A 21,428-nucleotide genomic window follows, 5' to 3' on the forward strand; every position below is an offset into this window, starting at 1 on the left:
TTTGAACCAAAGAATCCCCTGACTACCGAACTCACAGTGATCAGACAATTGACCATAGCTTACCAAAATGGTAAAGGAACCGATGCACACCCAACTAAAGGGAAAGTGCATGAAATGAAACCCGGCCAGGGTAGGAAGGAGTGCCATCATGAAGGCAATAACCCTTCCAGCACAAAGCTCAACTGTTATGGATGTGGGAAGAATGGACACTGGAGGAAGGAGTGTAAGAATCCTTGGAAAGATAACAAGGAAAAGAATTCCTCAACCCCAGCCCAAAAGGCAGAGACAAGAATCCCTCGCGCCACAGTCGAGTCATTTATGGACGTCATGTGAACCCTAATGACTGGCCCAGGGAAGGTAGCAGCCACCACTGGCACACTGACCCCATCAGCCCCATCTAACCCACAAACCTGACTAGAGCCAGCGCAGCCTGTTTACGTGTGTTCCCTTACCTACGACTTATGGAAGAGACTCCTCATTGAGATGGAAGTAGAAGAGGTAAAGGGGACCTATCTGTTGGACACGGGAGCATCATGTACCAAGATCCATTCAGCTAACCCCACGACCTCACGTCTATCTAACGGGTTCCCATACAGTCTGTCGGGATTCACAGGTAAAGAACAGTCTGGCTCATTTTCCATCCCGCTGACCATTCGTTTAGGAACACTCCGCTCTTAATGGACCTGTATCTTAATGAAGTGGGAAATGGAGGGTGGAAAAGGGATCCTGGGAGTCGACTTTATTATAGGCCATGGGATCCTAGTGGATTTGAGGAATCACTGTCTATGGGGAGCAAAAACAGGAAAGGAAGGTGGAGTAGTAGTCATCCCAGGGAAACAGGGGAAGGGGACCCTGTACACCATGAAACCTAAAGAGGGTTATAACCTCAAATTCATGGTCAGTAATATCCCAAGGGAGTTCCAGGCATTTGTGCAAGCCCACCTAGTCACATTTGCCACATACAAACACGACTGTGGGAGGGTCAACACGTTCGAGGCCAGTGTAGTTGGGGACTCTATGGCCCGACCACAAAAGCAATATAACTTCCCCACGGAAGTGGAGCCAAACATGGAAACAGCCATGTCCTCCTTAGTGCAACAGGGGGTCCTGAGACCGATAGCCACTCACGTGAAATCTCCACAGTGGCCAGTTAGAAAACCGGACAACTCCTGGAGGGCCACAGTGGACTATCGGGTGCTCAACAGTAACATCCCAGCCTGTGCATACACGGTAGCAGCAGTTGCCGACCTGATAGGAAGTATCCCAGCATCCTCGACCACTTTCATGGTGCTGGATATCTCCAACGGGTTTTGGTCCATCCCTTTAAGGAAAGAGGATCAGTACAAGTTTGCCTTTACCTTTAAAGGGCAACAGGACACCTGGAACTGTTTGCCTCAGCGCTTCCACAATAGACCCAGCATTTTCCACCAATGCACGGCAAACAGTTTAAAAGGCTTCAGCCAGCCTAGGGAGCTGGTACAATACGTGGATGACCTGCTCCTATTCGTCAATTCGAGAGAGGAGCATGGCCCACTTCTGGCCGAACTGCTGGAATTGCTCGGGCAGGGAGGTTTTAAAGTGAACCCAAAGAAAGCAGCGATTGGCCAGCAGGAGGTGAAATTCCTGGGCCTGAAAATACGCGCTGGGGAAAGGGCCATAGATAAAGCTAGACGGAAAGCCGTCCACATTAACCAATGTAAGTTGTTTAGATCCGAGAGAAGGGAACAGCCAGTTGGGGCAAAGTCTGAGGATAAAAATCCTCAGCCTGCAGCAGGAGCAAACTCACAGACTGCACAGTGGCTTGTTTTAAGGGAAGGGCCATCCCAACCACTTTGCGACACTCCCCCGCTCATCTGGGACACAGACGAGGTGGGACCTGAGGGCAGAGAGTTGCCTGCCCCTGACACAGTTCAGAAGAGGTACAGCCTGAGGATAGAAATCCCCAGCCAGCGGCAGTGGAGATTCCACAGACCGCACAAGACGGGACAGTGGCTCGGGTTGAAGACCCACCAGCCAGAAAACCCCCACCAGCCAGAGTCCTAGAAGGTCCCCACGAGCGCCACGGCCAAAGAAACCGTGGTCACCGGCTCCCCAGTTTAAAAGGGCAGCCCCTCAAGTCAGGAATCAATCTGAGCACAGCGGTCCCCAGCCAGCAGCCGTAGGCTGCGAGGGACCAAAGGTACAGGACAGGGCGGCTACAATGAAGGGAGCAGTGTGCTGTAGCCCGAACAGGGATTAACCTGGCCGCCCAGGGACAGGCGGCCGTTGTACGTAGCTTCTGTTATTTAATTTTGAGATTGTTAAGCTTGGGTGTTTTAGTTAAATTTTAAATAAGGTGGTTGGTAGTTTAAGTATTATTGTTTAAGAGTGTTTGTATTGAGTCGAGGTCGCAAGACTTGACTATGCTTTACCCAAGCCAGCGAATCTGTTCGGAGCCTGGCTATATGCTCTTATGTCTCCCTACAGAAAGGATTTCGATACGATGGGGGGCATACACCAACTCCCCCAACAGGAATGGCCGCTGGGAGGTGAGGTGATGTGGAGGACTCCCACATTTTTGGGTGCTCAGGGGAGAGAGCACTGGTTGTGACTGCGGGGGGCAGCGATGGTAACGTGGAGGAGATCACTACCTATTCCCATGTGGGAAGATGGCCAGGGTGGCTGGGATCTAACTCCACCCGGTACTTCAGACAGACCGGGTTCACCTACGGGGAGGCCTCCCTCCCCTGCCCCAGCAAACAGGTTGTGGCCACACGGGTCGGGGTCACTGAAGGGAAACCCGTGTGCCTGACCTGCAGAGGACAGATTCCCCTGGGAAGGTGGTGGTAGCTCAGGAAGCTGAGCAGAGACATGGGGGATGGTACAGCTGACTGGGAGTGACTGAGGGATGACACCTATTGGACCATTACCGGGAACCATGGGGGGTTGAGCGTGTGCTGGGACAAGTGGTGGAAATCAGAACAGGGAATCTACGTCTGCATGTGGGGATCACGGAAGACCTACCCAACGGGCATATCCATTATCCTTTCCACATTATGGCTGGACAAGGGGAAGGGGATAGAATGGGATTCCCACCTACGCACTTGCATAACCCCATCCTCTCCAGCCTCAGTTAAGGCCACTGAACTCGTGGCACACGCCCAAAAGCCCCTGCCCACAGCCCCGACAGTAAGAACACATATGGAGAAGTGCCCTGCCACCACCAAGGGACCAGGGAATGGGCTGGTACTAGTGCCGATGAAAAGGTGCTATTCCATGGCTACACTATGCAGTAGCTCCCGTGATTCTAAACCTCACAGAGGTACACTTACCTGAGTGGTGCCCCAAGGAGACAGAACAGCTATACCAGGCCCTGTTAAGAGAAATATTCAGGAAATTCTATGAGTTCGATTTTGCCAATGTAGACAAAACAGAACTGTACTCTACCCACACTGAGTACTTTAGCAATGCGGGGAGACAAAAAAGGGGAACCTGGAATGATGTTTTCACAGCGTATAATACAGGATCCTCTGTGGTAAACAGTCTGGATGATATAGAATTGCAGACACAAATAAACGGTTTAAAAACACAATTACGAAAAATCTTAACAGAAGAGAGCACAGTGATAGGCTCAGAGCTACATGAGGACCAGGCCACGACGATCCATTTAAGGGAAATTATTGCTGAGTTGGAAAGGCACACCAAAACAGTGAATCCTCATTCGAGAGGATAGGAATGCATCAGACCAGGCTGCACAGAATGAGGTGTGCGTGCTGTACGGGGCATGGTTGCTGGGCAAGGGCTGCAGCAACCTGGAGGATTTAAAGCAAGGTTTAGTCCCCTTCTGGATCAGCAACAAGCACCTCGCAGCCCTCCACCCATCTGAGAATTCACTAAGCCTGTGTCAGTTCTGCCTAGCCTCTGAAGCCTACCCTGTCCCAGTAGATTGTGGGCGCTCCAACCACACCATCATGGGTATACCGGTCATGGGTGGGACAGCCCGACCTGCACCGGTATATAGGGTGGAGAACATTGGAATCATTCAAGGGGGTGCACACGTCCATTTCGCAGCGGTCCCACCTTACGTCATAAAGTGGGAGCACATGATGACAGGTACAGACCTCTCTGGGTGCCTGAGCCGGGGTGCACACGTAGTACTATGTCCCCAGCACTTGGAATACCTATTCCAGATCACAGTGCAGGTTTAAAACTGCTGTTGTACGGCCTATAAACTGTACAATGGAGGTAATGGCACAAGGCCATGTTCCCCCAGAGATAGCATATATAGGGGGTGGGACATATTGTGTCACCACAAGTGCGCCCCACTACCAGCCTGGACAGCAAATCCGGTGTCCGGTAAATGACAGCAGTTTTTGTTTTAAACCCGAGGCCGAAGTTCAAGTGGCCCAGGAATGGATTGTCCCCATTCCTGAACCCTCCACTGTTCACCTCACTGTTAGGGAAAACATTACCAACCTGCAGAGCTCTGTCACACGTTTCGGTTACGGAATTCCCCCTCTACCAGAACATCTTACTAAACTAATAAAAACTGTAGAGTTATCACAAAAGTATTTCTATACTTTGGAGCAGAAAACACACAAGATAAAGGGAGAGATTCAAGGTATCACAGTCCCACCCTGGTGGGACACTTTTGAAAACATAGAGGTCCCTTCATGGGTCAGAATGGCTTCCCACATCCTCGTGGTTTGCCAGCCGGGAATAGTGTTGTACCTGTTGTGCTCTCAGTGCAAGGGAAAAAGCAAAATCCTAGAGTTCCAAAATGAAAGGACCTGGAAGAAGCGTATGCTAAGGTGGAGAGAGATAGACCTGTTTGAACCTATTATATATATATTTTTTTTTGTTTTGTGTTCCTGAATAAAGATTGTTGTTTTTTTTTGTGTTCGGTTATTTTTAAGAAAGACTTTTACATGTCCTTTTCTTTTAATAAAGATGTATGTGTACCAAGTAGGGTGCTGGAACCCTAAATGTTTGGATTTATGTAAATAACTGTATTTTGCCTATGCATGCTTACGTATACCATATTTTAAAGAATTGGGAATGTATGTGTCATGAGATCTTAGATAGGTAATTACAGGGGAAGATTGACAATGGAGGGTCGCAAATTTTGTTTTTTTTTAAGTATCTCGGGGGGGTGGTGCTGAAGGGTTCTCAAAATTCCCACATTTTTCATATCATCAACAAGGATATGACTTTTGGTCTTTTACCTGAAACCAGACAATGAGAGGAGACAGAATACGCATTCTTCCCTTTAAAACAATCAACACGAAACTAAAGCCCATCAAAATCTTGCGTAAATAATCGCTACTAACTACTAAGGCAGGAAGACCACAATCAATGCAATTATGCAAACCCATCAATACTCCACACATACAATGGCTTTCAGTTCAACACTAGTTACGGGGGCAGGAAGACAATGATAAATATCATATGAGCACATTAAAACCAACGAGACAACAATCACCGGGAGAAGCCCACCAAAATCAAACAAAGAGCTAACCTTGATTTGGATTGAGATAAGAAATTTGAAAAAAACAATATAACTGGGCCAGGTGATCTGAAGCGAGCAGGTTTTTGGGCAGGGACATAGAAGGGTGGGCAGTTTTGAAAGTGGTTTTTGGGCTGTTAGCAGCTGGGAGAGGTTGAAGTTAAGTTTAAACAGGGAGCTAAGCTAAGCAGAGGGAGGAAATCTGGAGGTTTGCAGGCCCGCAGGCAACATCACGGTGAGGGGCACGGTGTGGCAGGCTCAACCGAAGACAACAAGGCTGCAACCACAGCCCTCCACAGAGATCGACCACTCACACCCAACTGAAGAACCTTGGCAGATTCCACAGACCAGGACCACATGGGGATGGCAGGCCCCAGAGGACACAACGAGCGTACTCCAAAATTGCAACCGGCTTACCTGGCTGGATTTCAAACTGTCAAGGAACCCTGGTTGGTGAGCATGATCCCTGACCTCTCCTAGTTCAATTTAGTTAGGTTTTGGGGGTGGGACAAGGATAAGGGGATTAGTAGCGTGATTTTCCCTCATTATAACGTGTGTTCCCCATTCTTAACTAAGTGTACTTTGTAGGTCTGTATAATCTCAGTGTAATCCTAATGTGATAAGTTTATTTGTGACTTCAATAAACTCAGTTTTTTTCTTGTACCAAAACCAGTTGTCTGCTGCACTTTGTCACAACCCCCAAATAAGTCCAAGTTCTAGAACCCAAGGAGTGGGAGCGATTCGAACCACTCAGAAGTCAGAGGTGAAGCTGACACACACACCACCACCCCCTACACAGTGTGTTGGTTACCAATTGGATGTATTCAATTGTGTTATGATAAGAAAAAGTACAAAAGTAATGAAATGTAATCAATCAGGGATCCGGGTCTTCATTCTTAGTAATGATTGCAGCTCCCTTGCATATGCTTGAATAAAACCGGTTAAAAGTAAGCCTGAGTCTCCTGTGGTCATTGCGGAATCAGAGAGTGTAACATCTCCTCTTCAGTGGCGTAGTGGGCAGGATTTGCCTGGGCTTCTGTGAATGCAGAACAATGATCTGGTGAGTATTTTCATTTGAAAGGTATCCTCCGGTTGTTTGCGTCAGACTAGAACGGAGGTCTAATAGGCCGAATCCGAATGTTTCAGCCAGGGAGACTCAGGGGGACAGTTGAGGGAATTAAGCCTCAGGAGATGGAGTGTCGCGGGAGACGGAGTGTCTCGGGGGAACTGTGGGTCCCTGTTTAAAGTGTGAATGAGAGTATGACTGAGAAAATCAAACTCGAGATTGTTGCAGAATGGGGTGGTGAAGGAACCATGTCCCTTCACCTCGCCTGGAAGCATAAAAAGCTGATCAGCAGAATGAAACAACAAGGTTGGCAGCCAGGCGATCCGCCGTCATGCTCTAAGGAAGGAGTGGTGGAAAGCTCAGATTAACGATAAAACTGACAAAGCTACAGTACTCAGTTTGAGTCTGTATCTGCAACAAACTAAACTAATACAGAAATATCTCGGTCGAGTTGCGCCGGTTGCAGCGGCAGATCGATTTCTCCCGGGGCCACCAACGGATATTGGGAATATATGGAAGGATAATTGGGACCTGAAAGGTCCCCTCCTGAATTTTTGTAACTTAAAAGAAATGAATTGATCTAAGTTTCAAGAGTTGTATGTGCTGAGGAGGAATAGAGAAAAGGGGTACCCCTAGTGGGTTAGTGAGCAGTGACAGGCAGGAGCAAAGGAAATGTGAGCTTCAGCCAGTTTGGTTGTCCCAGTAGGTGAAGCCTCCAAGATACCTTTATTCCCCCCACTGCTACTTGAAGTTTCATTTAGAGTTATGTTCAATATTATAGGAATATAAATACACACCTTTATATATGTGTTTGTTTGTGTGCAAGGAAGCATTTGTATGTGAGCTTTAATGTGTTTTCTTCCCTAAATTGTCCTTTGTGTGTATAGTTCAGCACTTTAGAGTTGAAAGCCCCATATTAGACTAAAGGAAAGGTATACTCAAAGGTATACTCAAACATTCCAAAGTTTTGAGTATATGGTTTGAGTTGAGATTTCTGGCAAAAATCGCAATTCGAAGGTATGGTAAAGATAAAACATGGGTTTGCCTTTGTTTGAGATGAACTAACCTTTGTACTACCCCCTTGCAGACTAGTAGGGAATAACCCTGATCACCAGCTTCCAAGCTGATTGGGATTGATACATATGAGTTGGTATTCTAAAATTCTGAGGGAAAAAAAAAATTACCTGAAATTCAAAAGGATTCTAGGAAAACCAAAAGACATTAACATACAGATCTAGGTAGTTCCAATAGATAAAAAAGGGTTTCTTTTGAAGAGATGAATTAAATTTGAAAGGAAATCTGCATTCCATCAGCACTGTAATTTGAATTTGGGACAATTTTGAGATGTAAAGTGCAGTGTAATTTAAAAGGTTACTTTTGAATAACTAAGATGCTATCCAAGATAAAGGATGTGTCAATAAACATATGGGACTTTTAATCTGAATACATATGAGAAAGAGTTTTAATTTTGATAGTGTAAATTACAGTTCTTACAAAGATTTTAAAAATTGCAATTTGTTTCCTGATAAAATTCTCTAAAGGGAATTCTTATTTTAAAAGGTTTGACAACAATTGACACTAATTCAAATGCAGCAAGCTTTTTGTAATTGTCAGTCTGTTCCCAAAATATAAAGTTAAGCTCAAGACCTTGACAAAGTTTGGCAGAAATCCAATTTTTGGTCGAGTAGTACGGCAGTAGTGACACAACAACACAGGGATCACAAACGTCCCCTGGCATAATTATCTAAGTCTCCAGTGGCTGCAGGATTGACCAGGTGTGTTCAGGTACCCAACTGTCCTGCCTGGCCAGTAAAGGTCAGTGAACCCATAACAATGCTGGGAGGGATGGTATTGTATACAGCACACATTCTGGTTCAAATATTAAACACAGGAAGACTTAAAGCTGTATCGGATGCTCAGAGAGGCCAGTGGGAAAGTTTGTTACTCCCCAAGAATGGTAGGATAACCATAGTAAGGGACGATGGAAATAACCCCACAGGATTTATGAATATCGAAGGAAAGGAACATGTATGTGATAAACAAGGCAGGGATGAGCAGGTAGATAGGGTAAGAGAAGAGCCTTTGAAAGAGGCAGACATGACTCTCTATGTAGATGGATCCTGAAAGAAAGTGAATGGGAATCCACGTACAGGATGGGTTGTAGTAGAGGAGAGATGAGAGCACAAGGATGTTTATCAGGAGACAAATCAGCGCAAGTAGCAGAACTCAGGGCCCTAACAGAAGCCCTAAAATTGGCGAAGGGAAAGAGGGTGAATATATATATACAGATAGCCGGTATGTGTTTGAAGTGGTTTACGACTATGCTGGACTATGAAGCAGAAGGGGATTCGTCACCTCCAGTGGACAGACAACACAACATAAAGGGATAGTTAGGGAATTATTAGATGCAGTACAGGGGCCTCAAGAAATAGCTGTAATAAACATAAAGGCCCACAGGAAGATAGATACCCCAGAACAATGAGGGAATAGCCAGGCTGATAAAGCCGCACAGGATATGATCGATGAGACAGTGGATGGAACAATAGCCACCAACAGAGAGGCCAGTGGGAAAAGGGGACTCTGTTGGAAAAGGGGACTCCTGAAATAAATATTAGAGACATTCATAATGCAGCGAGAGGAGAGTGGAAGGAATGGGAAGAATGGGGAGCAGACAAGGATCAGGATGGGATTTGGCAAAAGGGAGGAAGAGTCATTGCCCCTCAAGGTATTGAATGCTGTTAGAGGTATACCATGGTAACCAACACACCTGGCAGAACAATATGATAATCTTAAAGGTCAGAATTTTCCCGTCGGCAATTTGGGGGCGGGGCTCTCTCGCCGACGGGAAAATGACGCAGGATGACGTTGGGAGGAACCCCCAACATCATCCCAGTCCATTTAAATTTTTAGGAAAGCGGGCAGACAGCATAGCGCTTCCTGTCCGGCAGGCAGCTGGGTGGGCCTTAATTGACCTGCCCACGTAAAATGGCGGCCAGCTCCAATTTCGGCAGCAGAGTTTGGCTGCCCACCTTCCGCCGAGCCAGTGGGGCCCGCCCGCCCATCAAGGTCAAAATTCTGGTCAATAAGTCAATGCTGGTGATGAAAGGGAATAGGACGAGATGTGTCTAAATACTGTCAACAGTGTATTTTGTCTGTACGCAACATAATCCAGGCAAGGCCGTAAAAATTAGACTGCAACACCAACCTTGTCCCAGGGGACCTAAGGAACAGGTACAAGTTGACTTTAGTGGACCATTGCTGATGTCAAAAGGGAAAAGATACTATTTAGTAATAATTGACCAGTTCAACCGATGGGTGGAGGCATTCCCTACAAGGGACTGCTCAGCAACAACCATGACTAAGATATTAGCGGAGGATGTAATACCGAGGTGGGAAGTGCCTACCCAGATGGATTCAGACCAGGGTACTCATTTTACAGGAAAGGTCATTAAGGAAACATGTAAACTCATGGGGATCAAACTGGAGTTCCATATTCCCTACCACCCACAGAGCTCAGGGATGGTGGAAAGAATGAATCAAACTCTAAAAACATCAATAGCAAAAGCAATTCAAGTAATAAGGAACAGCTGGGCAACAGTGTTGGCCAATAATCTGATGTACCTTAGGGCTACCCCAAGCAGGGCCGCCGGATTCACCCCATTTGAACTAATGACAAGGAGAGCAATGCAGTTACCCAAAGGAATCATAGTATGAGGGGGAGAAGTAGGACCACTAAAAGGAAGGGTGCGAGACTATGTGAGGGAAATGACTAAGCAATTGCATAAGTTAAGGAAGGAAGACAGAGACCAACAGATGATTAAGGATATGGAAACAGGCAGATCCAAAGAGCAACAAAGGACACCCCAAGTGGGGAATAAGGTGATGGTCAGGGTGAGCCCTGAGCGAACAGGGTTTGGCCCAGGTGGCATGGACCATAAGAGGTAATTAGGGCAGGTGATACATGTGCACTTGTAGATATGAAAATGGGAAATAAATGGAGGCATTACACACAGTTAAAGATGTATGATGAATCACCAAGTGGTAAGCCCGACAACGGGGGCCGATTTTAACTTCTCCACAGGTCTACGGTACTGGTCATGGGCTTCTCAGTACTGGCATGGGAGGCACTGACAGTTAACGTTGACAACGACATCTGCCTCTGCCAGGGACAATATGCAAAACTTCCCTGAAGAGGAATTGGGGAATGGATAAAGAAGCCCAACACCTGGATCACGGATTAAGCCACCACACGAGCACATCAGATGAACTATTGGGAACCGGACCTCACGTGTGGCAGCACAAAGGGTTGTAAAAGTAGTTTACGCTCAACAGCACCAGGGCAGCCAGTCCAGCTAAGACCCCTCGAATGTCAACAAGGGAACTTCATGGGATGGTGGTACATACCCGAGGGCGAGGACAATGATAAAATGACAAATGCATTCTTGAGGATCTGCCCCAGCAGGTTGGTACACTCACCCAATAATATCTCACTAAGCATAAGCACAGACATGAGTGGTGGAGTAAAAATAACTGGGATTTATAACAATATAACTGGACTGCGTTGGTGGTATGGGGGATGTGAAATGCATGCACCCCTTGCCAGCTTTTTGCCAACAGACATTTGGGTGTATCAAGAGATTAATGTGACCGATGGATGGACAGACCTACTTCCCTTTGTTTGGGAATCAGGTCTTGAGGGACAATATTGTCAAGAAACATGTAAATATATAATAGATAGGCATGATTGTTATGATACGCGATGTTTTTCTTTGACTATGTGTGGATATCAAAGACCAACTCAATGTCCAGATGTAGTAAGTCCCCCCCTGGATGGGATAGTCAGGATAGGAAAGTCAAAACCATTACTACATGATGTAACTATGGTCTCCCTGGAAGTGACATATAATATCTCGGGACTGTTGTCAGTATTGCATACGACTTGTCACAGCCACCAGAATTCCATAAAATGAGCTAGAAGCCAACTGATGAGGATAGTCAAAGAGTATAAATTTCGAATCATCATGGGAGTTAGAGCAAAGGCACAGGCTAGGTTAAAAAGAAGTACACTAGGAGATATAGGAGGGCTATTTGGAAGTGCCAAGTCTATATTTAATTCAGGTCAGATCCACGACTTAAACAGATTGGAGGGTAGCTAATGTTAACCCCACTACTTAAAAAGGGAGGTGGAGAGAAAACAGGGAATTATAGACCAGTCAACCTGACGTCGGTAGTGGGAAAATTCTAGAGTCCATTATAAAAGATTTAATAGCTGAGCACTTGGAAAACAGTGGCAGAATCAGACAGAGTCAGCGTGGATTTACAAAAGGGAAATCATGCTTGACAAATCTACTGGAATTTTTCGAGGATGTAACTAGTAGAGTTGCTGAGAGGGAGCCAATGGATGTGGTTTATTTGGATTTTCAGAAGGTTTTCAACAAAGCCCCACATAAGAGATTAGCGTGTAAAATTAAAGCGCACAGGATTGGGGTAGTGTATTGAGATGGATGGAAAACTGGTTGGCAGACAGGAAACAAAGAGTAGGAATAAATGGATCTTTTTCTGAATGGCAGGCAGTGACTAGTGGGGTGCTGCAGAGATCATTGCTGAGACCCCAGCTATTCACAATATATATTAATGATTTAGATGAGAGAACTAAATGTAATATCTCCAAATTTGCAGATGACACAAAGCTGAGTGGGAGGGTGAGCTGTGAGGAGGATGCAGAGATGCTTCAGTGTGATTTGGACAAGCTGAATGAGTGGGCAAATGCATGGCAGATGCAGTATAATGTGGATAAATGTGAGGTTATCCATTTTGGTAGCAAAAACAGGAAGGCAGATTATTATCTGAATGGCTATAAATTGAGAGAGGGGAAAATGCAATGCGACCTGTGTGTGCTAATATCAGTCACTGAAGGTAAGCATGCAGGTGCAACAGGCGGTAAAGAAGGCAAATGTTTTGTTGGCCTTCATAGCGAGAGGATTCGAGTACAGGAGCAAGTATGTCTTGCTGCAATTATACAGGGCTTTAGTGAGACCACACCTGGAATATTGTGTGCAGTTTTGGTCTCCTTATCTGAGGAAGGATGCTCTTGCTATAGAGCGAGTGCAGCAGAGTTTTTACCAGACTGATTCCTGGGATGGTGGGACTGACATAGGAGGAGAGATTCAGTCAGTTAGAATTATATTCTCTGGAGTTCAGAAGAATGAGGGGAGATCTCATAGAAACCTATAAAATTCTAACAGGACTAGACAGGGTAGATGCAGGAAGGATGTTCCCGATGATGATGGAGTCCAGAACCAGGGGTCACAGTCTGAGGATACTGGATGGACCATTTAGTTGAGTGGTGAGCCTGTGGAATTCGCTACCACAGAAAGTAGTTGAAGCCAAAACATTGTATGTTTTCAAGAAGGAGTTAGATATAGCTCTTGGGGCGAAAAGGATCAAAGGATATGGGGAGAAAGTGGGAGCAGGCTATTGAGTTGGATGATCAGCCATCAACATAATGAGTGGCAGAGCAGGCTTGAAGGGCTGAATGGCCTACTGCTGCTCCTAGTTTCTATGTTTTTAAATGATTATGCCTCCTGGGTGGCAACTGAGACTGCCAGACGTTTGCACTTCGGTGTGCACGGAACAGAGCTTGCCCTGACAGCTGTGGAGATACAAGGAGAACGTCTGCTACAGATCCTTGGCAGACCCACAGACGGGATTATAGATATAGCCAAATCACAAGCTACTGGGTGGGGGGGCATGCAATATGTTAGCATGAGACTTAATTGATGGGGTAAAATCTGATATTGAAGATATCAGGTTTGGAACAATCCCCGAACACATGTTCGAGTCACTATACCAATTGAACCTCATAAATTTATGCAAGGAGCAGCGGGAATTGGTGATTACACAATCTTAAGGTGGAGGAGAGAATGCAGTCATAAAATTCATAATGACCATTCCCCAAAAGTATCATTCAAATGGGGCTTTCCTAGACAGCCAAAGGTTTGAGTCCCCAGGAATAGATAAAGGGGGGGTTGGTATACCGCATAGGATTACACGGGTATATCTCCTACGTGAAAGACGCAGTATTGATGAGCACTAGATACTGTTGTATAGAATCAAAGAAATTACATTGTGTGCACATGTCAAACTCTGGAGGTATTTACAAACACAAGCAAAGTTACATTCACCGCTTTACCAATTCAGGAAGCATTTAAGGTGATTCAGATGTCTTCAACTCAATGGTGCTTCATGACCAGTGAGGCTGAATTCCTTTTTGGGGACTTACTTTGTTCTTCCAACTTGAGTTTTTGCCTACAGTTGACTAACCCTTTTACTATAGGAGACTTCCATTTGCCAGGCAGAACGACAGGATACCTGCTTAGCCCTTGGTGGGATGACACATTTTTCAATCTCCGGTCAGAATAGCATACCTAGCTATGCAGGAAGCAACAAGAATAGCTCAATCGTATGTAGAGGCTTCTAAAGAGCAAATTGCGACGGGGTGCGTACAAGTGGATTTAGCCACCCAATCGGCCAGGAGGATATCCCAATCAGCTACTTCCTATGCTACAGCCAGAAGACTGATGAATTGGTGGGAGATTGTTAGAATAGATATGACGATAGTTACAGGAATCATGCTCTTATGGGCTATCGGACTCTGTTGACACCAGCATAAAACTTGGAAAGGGACTCTCCAGGAACAGGCAGCAACAAACCAAAGGTGCGCATCAGTCCTCCGACCTATACATACTCCAAGGGAGAAGAAAGGAGAAGGGAATATTAGGTTATAGAGCCAGGTGGTTTAGGATTCCTCTGGCGGTCTGGACGACTGGCCACCCGAAGGACCAGAAGAGGAATTCTCAACTAAAGGTGTGGCCAACTTGGGCTTTGCCAAGGGCCAACACGGGGGGACTGTTAGGGGGGAATTAAATAAATATTAAAATGAGAACACAGTAAGAATTTGCTGAACATACTTAAAATCTCCGGGCAGCCATTGATGCTAAATATATTAACAATTGAGAACAACCAGATGGACATTGCACACGAAGATACTTTGAATTTTTGTGTGATTTACACAGAAGTCATGAGATGAGCTAATGTCCAGTAACAGCCTCTGTCAGGCAGGACAATTCAAGTGGTGCAATGATGCGGTGAAACCTTGAAAGCTAGACTGGAAATAAAACATGGCATAAAATAAAATTAAGTATGTTCATCCCTCAGACAAGGGGAGGACAAACGGTTTTAGCTTAGATATGAGAAGATGAACAATGGACAAAGAGGGGGCTTTGGTGAAGCACAAGCAGTCTTGAGTTGTAAGAATCAAGGTCCTTGGGTATGTGTTTTAATTTTGATTGGATAATATAATTATGTATACATGCATCAGAATAATTGGATAGCAAAATCACATGTTTATGTACTCAATAGGATAGAGATAGTATGAAACCAGTATGTTGGTTAGCAGTAGGATGTATTCAAATGTACTCAAATGTGTCAAGATAAGAAAAAGTACACAAGTCGTGAAATATAATCAATCAGGGAGCTGGGTCTTCATTCTTAGGAATGATTGCGGCTCCCTTGCAAATGCTTGAATAAAACCAGCTAAAAGGAAGCCTGAGTCTCATGTGGTCGTTGTAGAATCAGAGAGTGTAACACCTCCTAGCTGATACACATAGCAACACCTTCTATTTGGAGGAAATGAGTGGAGGTAAAGGAGAAACATGAAATGTTCAGCAGAAAGCTATGTTAACTCACCCTGTATTGATCGCACAAACAGCAAGGTCTACAGGTAAGTGTGAACCCTTCCTCACCAACCGTTGGATTTTTGCCCCAAAATCTTTTCAAAGGCTGAAATATATATTAAAAACAGTAGTTTTTAATTGTTACTGACACTTGCATCACCACATTTGGCCACTTAATGTGACTACATTCATTGAACTTTACCCATCACTATTTTTAAGTCATTCTTGATGGCTTCCCAGCCCCTTCTGGCAAGCTGCCAATGCCAGACCTCTACCCACATTAAGTAAATGGAGCTCAATCTGCAACATCAGTTGGGACAGGAACACGAACAATTGGATGTAAACAAAACGCAGTTTACATATATTCATTAGTCAGTTTTGCATCCAACCAACTGTTCTTTGAGGGGTGCCAGGAGCTTCCAGTTTACATTTTCACCTACTCTGCTGAACAGGCAGCAGGACATGTAGCCAAAAGCAGTATGGCCCTTTGTCACATCTACATGTTGAGCCCTGATGACATCATTGACACCCAGCTGCAATCTTAAATCAGTGGGTTGAGCAGCAAGCGGATTTGAGCTTGCAATAAGGTTAACCCGGTGACAAAGAAGATCACGGACTGTAAGAAGCCCAAAAACGGTAATGTTTAATTTATTGTATAAATTTCACTCGTGGGGCCGAGCGGAGCAGCAGTTTCTTGATCAGTGGATCCCTACAGTAGGTCAGGCCATTTGCCTGCTATCTGCAGATGAATTCCAAGTCACTTCCCACCACATAGTTGTCAGGATTGAAATGAAGTAGAAAGCCTCTCACCGCTCCAGGCATTTTAACTCCCAGAAGCATTTGGAGTCATGCCTGCACCCATAGCGGTGATGGATGGTATGCGGACCACACTGCCAGCTGCTCAAGTCCCTGAGGCATGGAGGTAAATCAATGTAGCAGCACTAGAAGTAGCACGATGAAATTTCTTGCCCAATCCTTTCAGTCACGGTCATAGTGTAAACAAACAGCTGAAAGCCACATCAGCAACTGATCAGTTAACTTGAAGCAGTGCTTGTATAGAAGACACAATGGGTGCAAAATTGGGCTCCCTACTGCAGAACATTGTAGAGCTGCCTTCTCGGTTCTGTTGGGGAGCTGCCTGCAGTTGAGCATCTTAGGGAAAAACACAGCAGAAAGATGATGACAAGGCTGGGATGGAATTCTTTATTATATTTCATTTGAGTCATACAGTTCTACAGAACAGAAACAGGCACTTCAGCCCATCATGTCTGTGCTGGTCATCAAGCATCTATCTATTCTAATCCCATTTTCCAGTACTTGGCCCATAGCTCTGTATGCTATGGTGTTTCAAGTGCTCATATAAATACTTAAATGTTGTGAGGATTCTTGCACCACTCCCTCTTGCACCACTCCCTCAGGCAGTGTGTTTGAGATTCCAACTACTCTCAGGGAAAAAACATTTTCCTCAAATCCCCTCTAAATCTCCTGCCCTTTACCTTAAATCTTAATGAGAAATTAAGGATTGAAGAAGTTTGTGACACATCTTTGGAACACCTAAAGTTGACTTTGAGGAAGTTTGAGCAATTTGAAAGATTGCTGTGTGTGCACATCGTATGTACACAGTGAGTCAGCCCAGGAGGCCATTGAAAAAATGGAACTGAAGACAACCAGGACATCTCGAGGGCACATAGCCTCACCTCAGGGATTTAACAAGCACCTGAAGGGATTCATGTGACACCCTGTATGCCCCTTTGAGCACTGATATCCACAGCCATGGTGGCAGCAGTCTGAGCCTAGATGGCAATAAGCTGGATTTCAAGGCCTCAATCTTAGCTTCCACAGCAGCACTTTAGGGTTGAGTGACACTTGCTTGTGCTACAATGCAAGCTGAGACATCATGGTTAGGTCCTGAGTGTTCTTTTGGAGTTGGCCACCATTTACTGAAGTTCCCATTTAAGTCCTCTGCACCAGAATGGATCTCATCCTCTGGGGAGCTACTCCCTGTGCTAATCCTTCCCCCTGATCTGGCTGCAATGCACTCATGTCCACTGACTCATTAAGTACAGATTTGCCTGTATGCTACTGTAACAAAGTATAATCATTTTCATAATATTTTTCTGGTTGTTGTAAAGTAGGTTTAGGGGTATGAGTGCAGATGGTTCTGTGTGATTTAATTACATTTAGAGTCAGGTAGACTGCAAGCTTGAAATCATCAAAAGAACCTCGGGCCAGAATTTTCGGTTTAGCGTGTGGGGGCAGGCCCAACACACCAACACATAAAATGAAGTGCGATGATGTCCGGCGTGCGTCCCAACGTCACTGCATGCCATCGCAATATTTCAGAAGGTGGGTGCACTATGAGTTCTGAGGTGCACCCGCCATTAATTAATGGGCCAGTTAAGGCCCTTGAGAACGATTTTCGCAGCCCGTGCGATTTTCAGGGCGTCACACGGGTGTAATGGGCAGGCGGGTAGACCACATTTTTAAAAAACTCATCCACGAGCGGGATAAGAGGGGTGAGTGGGCTCGCTAATGCGAGTAGTTATAGCTTTAGTTTTTAAACTTACTGCTACTTGTTTGTGTGAACAGGACAACTTCAATTCTCTTCAAAGCTGCTTTGACAGAAAGAACAGGCTTCAGTTCAGGGCTCTGGAGGAATCATAGCACTTGGGGTCTTGCAGGTGGATACCTGGAAGGTTGACAGCCTTACCTTACCCTGGGAATGGGAATTGTGCTCTCTACTGGAAGCACCTCCTCAGAGAAGGAAGAAAGGGCCAGAAGGGAAAGGAGACCAGGAGTCCATATTCAGTGTCCAGGAGAGACACCTTTGGGAGGAGAGGCGCAAGCATAAGGGGCGCAGAGCCAACAGGAAGTGCAAGGTGGAAGGGGCTGCAGAAGACGCCACTATCCTGCTGCCAGGGTTTACAGGCGGTGATGTAGCTACCTCAATATGTTTGAGGTGCAGTGCTGAAGGAAGCTTCATCTCTCAAAGGACACAGTGACCTCCATCTGTCAGATGATCGGCCCTGAGATCAGCTCTAACTGTGTAGGTGGATGCCCCATGCCAGTAGCGCTGAAGGCTACGATGGCCCTCAACTTCTATGCCTCTGGCTCTTTCCAGGGGTCAGTGGGTGATCTTTATGGAATCTCCCAATCAGCTGTCCACAATTGTGTCAAGCTGGTGACAGACGCTCTGTTCAGGTGTGCATTGACTTTCATTCACTGCCGCTCAGACGAGGCCAGCCAGGCGGAGTGACCCAGAGGCTTTGCAGCGATTGCTGGCTTCCCCCGCGTCCAGGGTGCAATTCACTGCACACATATAGCTATCAAGGCACCAGTGGGTGAGCCCGGTGCCCTCGTCAACAGGAAGGAATTCTACTCCATGTACGTGCAGATAGTGTGCGACCATAGGTTACAGATTCTGCAAGTCTGTGCAAGGTATCCAGGCAGCTCCCATGACATTGACATCCTCAGACACTCCCAGGTGCCAGGGCTCTTCAGTGCTCCAACTCGGCTGGATGGTTGGCTGCTGGATGGCAAGGGCTATACCCTCAGAAGGTTGTTTATGACGCCTCTCCATCATCCAAGAACAGAAACTGAGCAGCGGTACAATAGGGGCCATGCTTCCATAAGGGCTGCGGTAGAGAGAACCATCAGTCTTCCCAAGATGTGCTTCCGATGCCTGGACTGTTCAGGGGGCGCACTCCAATACCCCCCAGATCGTGTGTCACTGATAGTGATTGCATGTTGAGCTCCCCCCAACCTGGCACTGGAAAGGGGGGATGCAGTAGAGGAAGAAGATGTAGACGCAGATGCTCTGGCTGCAGATGATGAATCCAGTAACAAGTCCGAGGATGTGCACGCTCAGGAGAATGATGAGAGGATAGACACTGACCCGGGCAACTTCCAGGGAGGCAGGGGCACCCGGGAGGCTTTGATCCAACGCTCCTACCAAAGGTGAACCACCAATATATGCCAGGGCTGCAGGCTCCATACTCGATACCTGAGAGCAACATTTGCCTGATCAGGAACATTAACTATGTGCCTTGTCAATAAAGCTCAATGACAAACAAGTCACTCAAAACATCATGGGTTCCCATCCACCTGCAGAAGTAATGAAGCACCCAGAGGCTTGAGAACCAAAACATTTAATGATTGCCAACTTGCATACAGAAATCAAAGTCCATTAATAGGTATTGATCAGCACACCAACTTAAAAACAACTGAATCGGGGGGCAAAAGAAAAGCACTACTGATAAGCCCGTGCTGTGCCTAAGGTGATTTATGCTTATGCTTGCGGGTGCTATGTCTAGGTGCTCCCCGCTGGCTGGCGCTGGCATCTGAGAGACTGCTCACTCTGCTGTCCTGTTGTCCTTGATGACCTTGATGGGTGTCTTCTGGCTTGTGGAGCCTGCGCTGGCCCCGACTGGGAGGGAGCAACCAGTGGCATGGCTGGCATCTCCCCAGTCGCTGCAGCCTCATTGGATCCCCCGGTCACTGGTAGATGGGCGAAGGAGCTGCAGATATCGTCCAGAGTGCCCTGAGAGGAGCTCGCAGAGACGACAGGCAGCTTGTGAGCCAATGTGAGGTCATTTTGGACCTCCCTGTTCACCACTGGTGGATAGGCACCTAGCTGGGATACTGGGTGCCCAATCCATCTCCCACACTGACACTGACCCGCTGAGGTCAATGCCACTGTGAGGGCTTGCAGGTCAGAGACCAACCGCAGGAAGCCCTGATTATTCTCTGGGAGGACCATCTCCATGAGAGATGCCACCCTCTCCATGGAGGGGGTATTGCGCTCAGCTATGAGGGTCATTGCATTGCTGATGCTCCGCATGGACTCCTCCGTCACGGAGACCATGGCATACATTCCCTCATGTAACTCCACCAGATCCTCCCACAGACACTGCTGGACTTCCAGGATCTGCCGCCTCAGGGACGAGTCCAGAGGCACATAATCAGCCACCTACTGAGCATGTTCCTGGTCCCCAGCAGACAGCCCACTGCCGGCGCCCACAGCACTCTCTGTCTCTGCCTGCACCTCAAGTGAGTGTGAAGTGCCCTCACCTCTGTGCATCGAGATACTAGCCGAAGATCTTATCCCCACCAAGGTGCTGGTATCTGCACTGGTGCCTGCCTGGCTGAGAGGATGTGACGCTGGTGCGTGTATCTCTTCAGGGCCCTCAGGTGTCAGTGGCGGGCTCTCCGCCTCCTTAGCCTGGGCCTGGGCCTGCTCCGGTGAGGCTGAAAGGAAGAATAAGGACATTTGATTAGTTGAAGTCTTAACACTGCTAATGTACATGCCTGGCCTCCGGATCAGGTTACGCTCCTCCTTCCATAATCAATGGGAAACCCATGTTGGATGCTGAATTCAATATACAGTCAACAGTGGAATTTTTGCACTGACAGACATTGTGACCTCAATGTGTGGCACTCTTACCTCCCAGTGCCACTCCAACCTTGCCGCAGCTGGTTGACCTGGGCGCATGACGCCTCTCCAGCTCCTGTGCCTCCTGCTCGTATCTGGTCATGATGAAAAGGTGGAGCTGCCCTCCGCCAGTCTGCAACCTAATTGCTGTGCTAAGTGACCCATGCCACCATGGTACTCACCCTGATTGCAAGAGGTCATTAACCGCTTGTGACACTGCACCCAGGTGTGTCTCACCACATTGTGGGAGCTGACCCGTTCCGCTTCCTCCTCACAGGGACATTTTGTTATGTGGGGGTGCCTCCTCCTCCACTTCCCTTGGCACCAGGATCTCGTGGCGTGCTGCCACCTCTTCAAGGAGAGCAGCGAGGCACTCATCCGAGAACCTCAGGGCCAACTGCCCATCGACCTGCCCTCCCACCTGGCTCTCTGAGGACGCTATCCGACATCCTCCTGCCTGACATCAGTGGCAGCCTTTGGACAGCTGCCTGCACCATTTTTGAATAGGCCGCTGGACTGCCATTGGATCCGACGGTCATTGGCCTCCCGCTGCCACCCACCCCTTCCCACTGATCTCGGGAGTTGCGATTTATGCTGAGCGGCCTTAATTAGCCCATCCACGTAAAATGGTGTGGAGCTGCTCACGGGCAGCGATCGGCTCCACACCCGCTGCTGCCCAGCCTGCCTGCCTAGGTGTAGAAACGTACTTCA

The sequence above is a fragment of the Carcharodon carcharias genome, chromosome 7 (assembly GCF_017639515.1).
Source record: "Carcharodon carcharias isolate sCarCar2 chromosome 7, sCarCar2.pri, whole genome shotgun sequence".
NCBI classification, from domain to species: Eukaryota; Metazoa; Chordata; class Chondrichthyes; order Lamniformes; family Lamnidae; genus Carcharodon; species Carcharodon carcharias.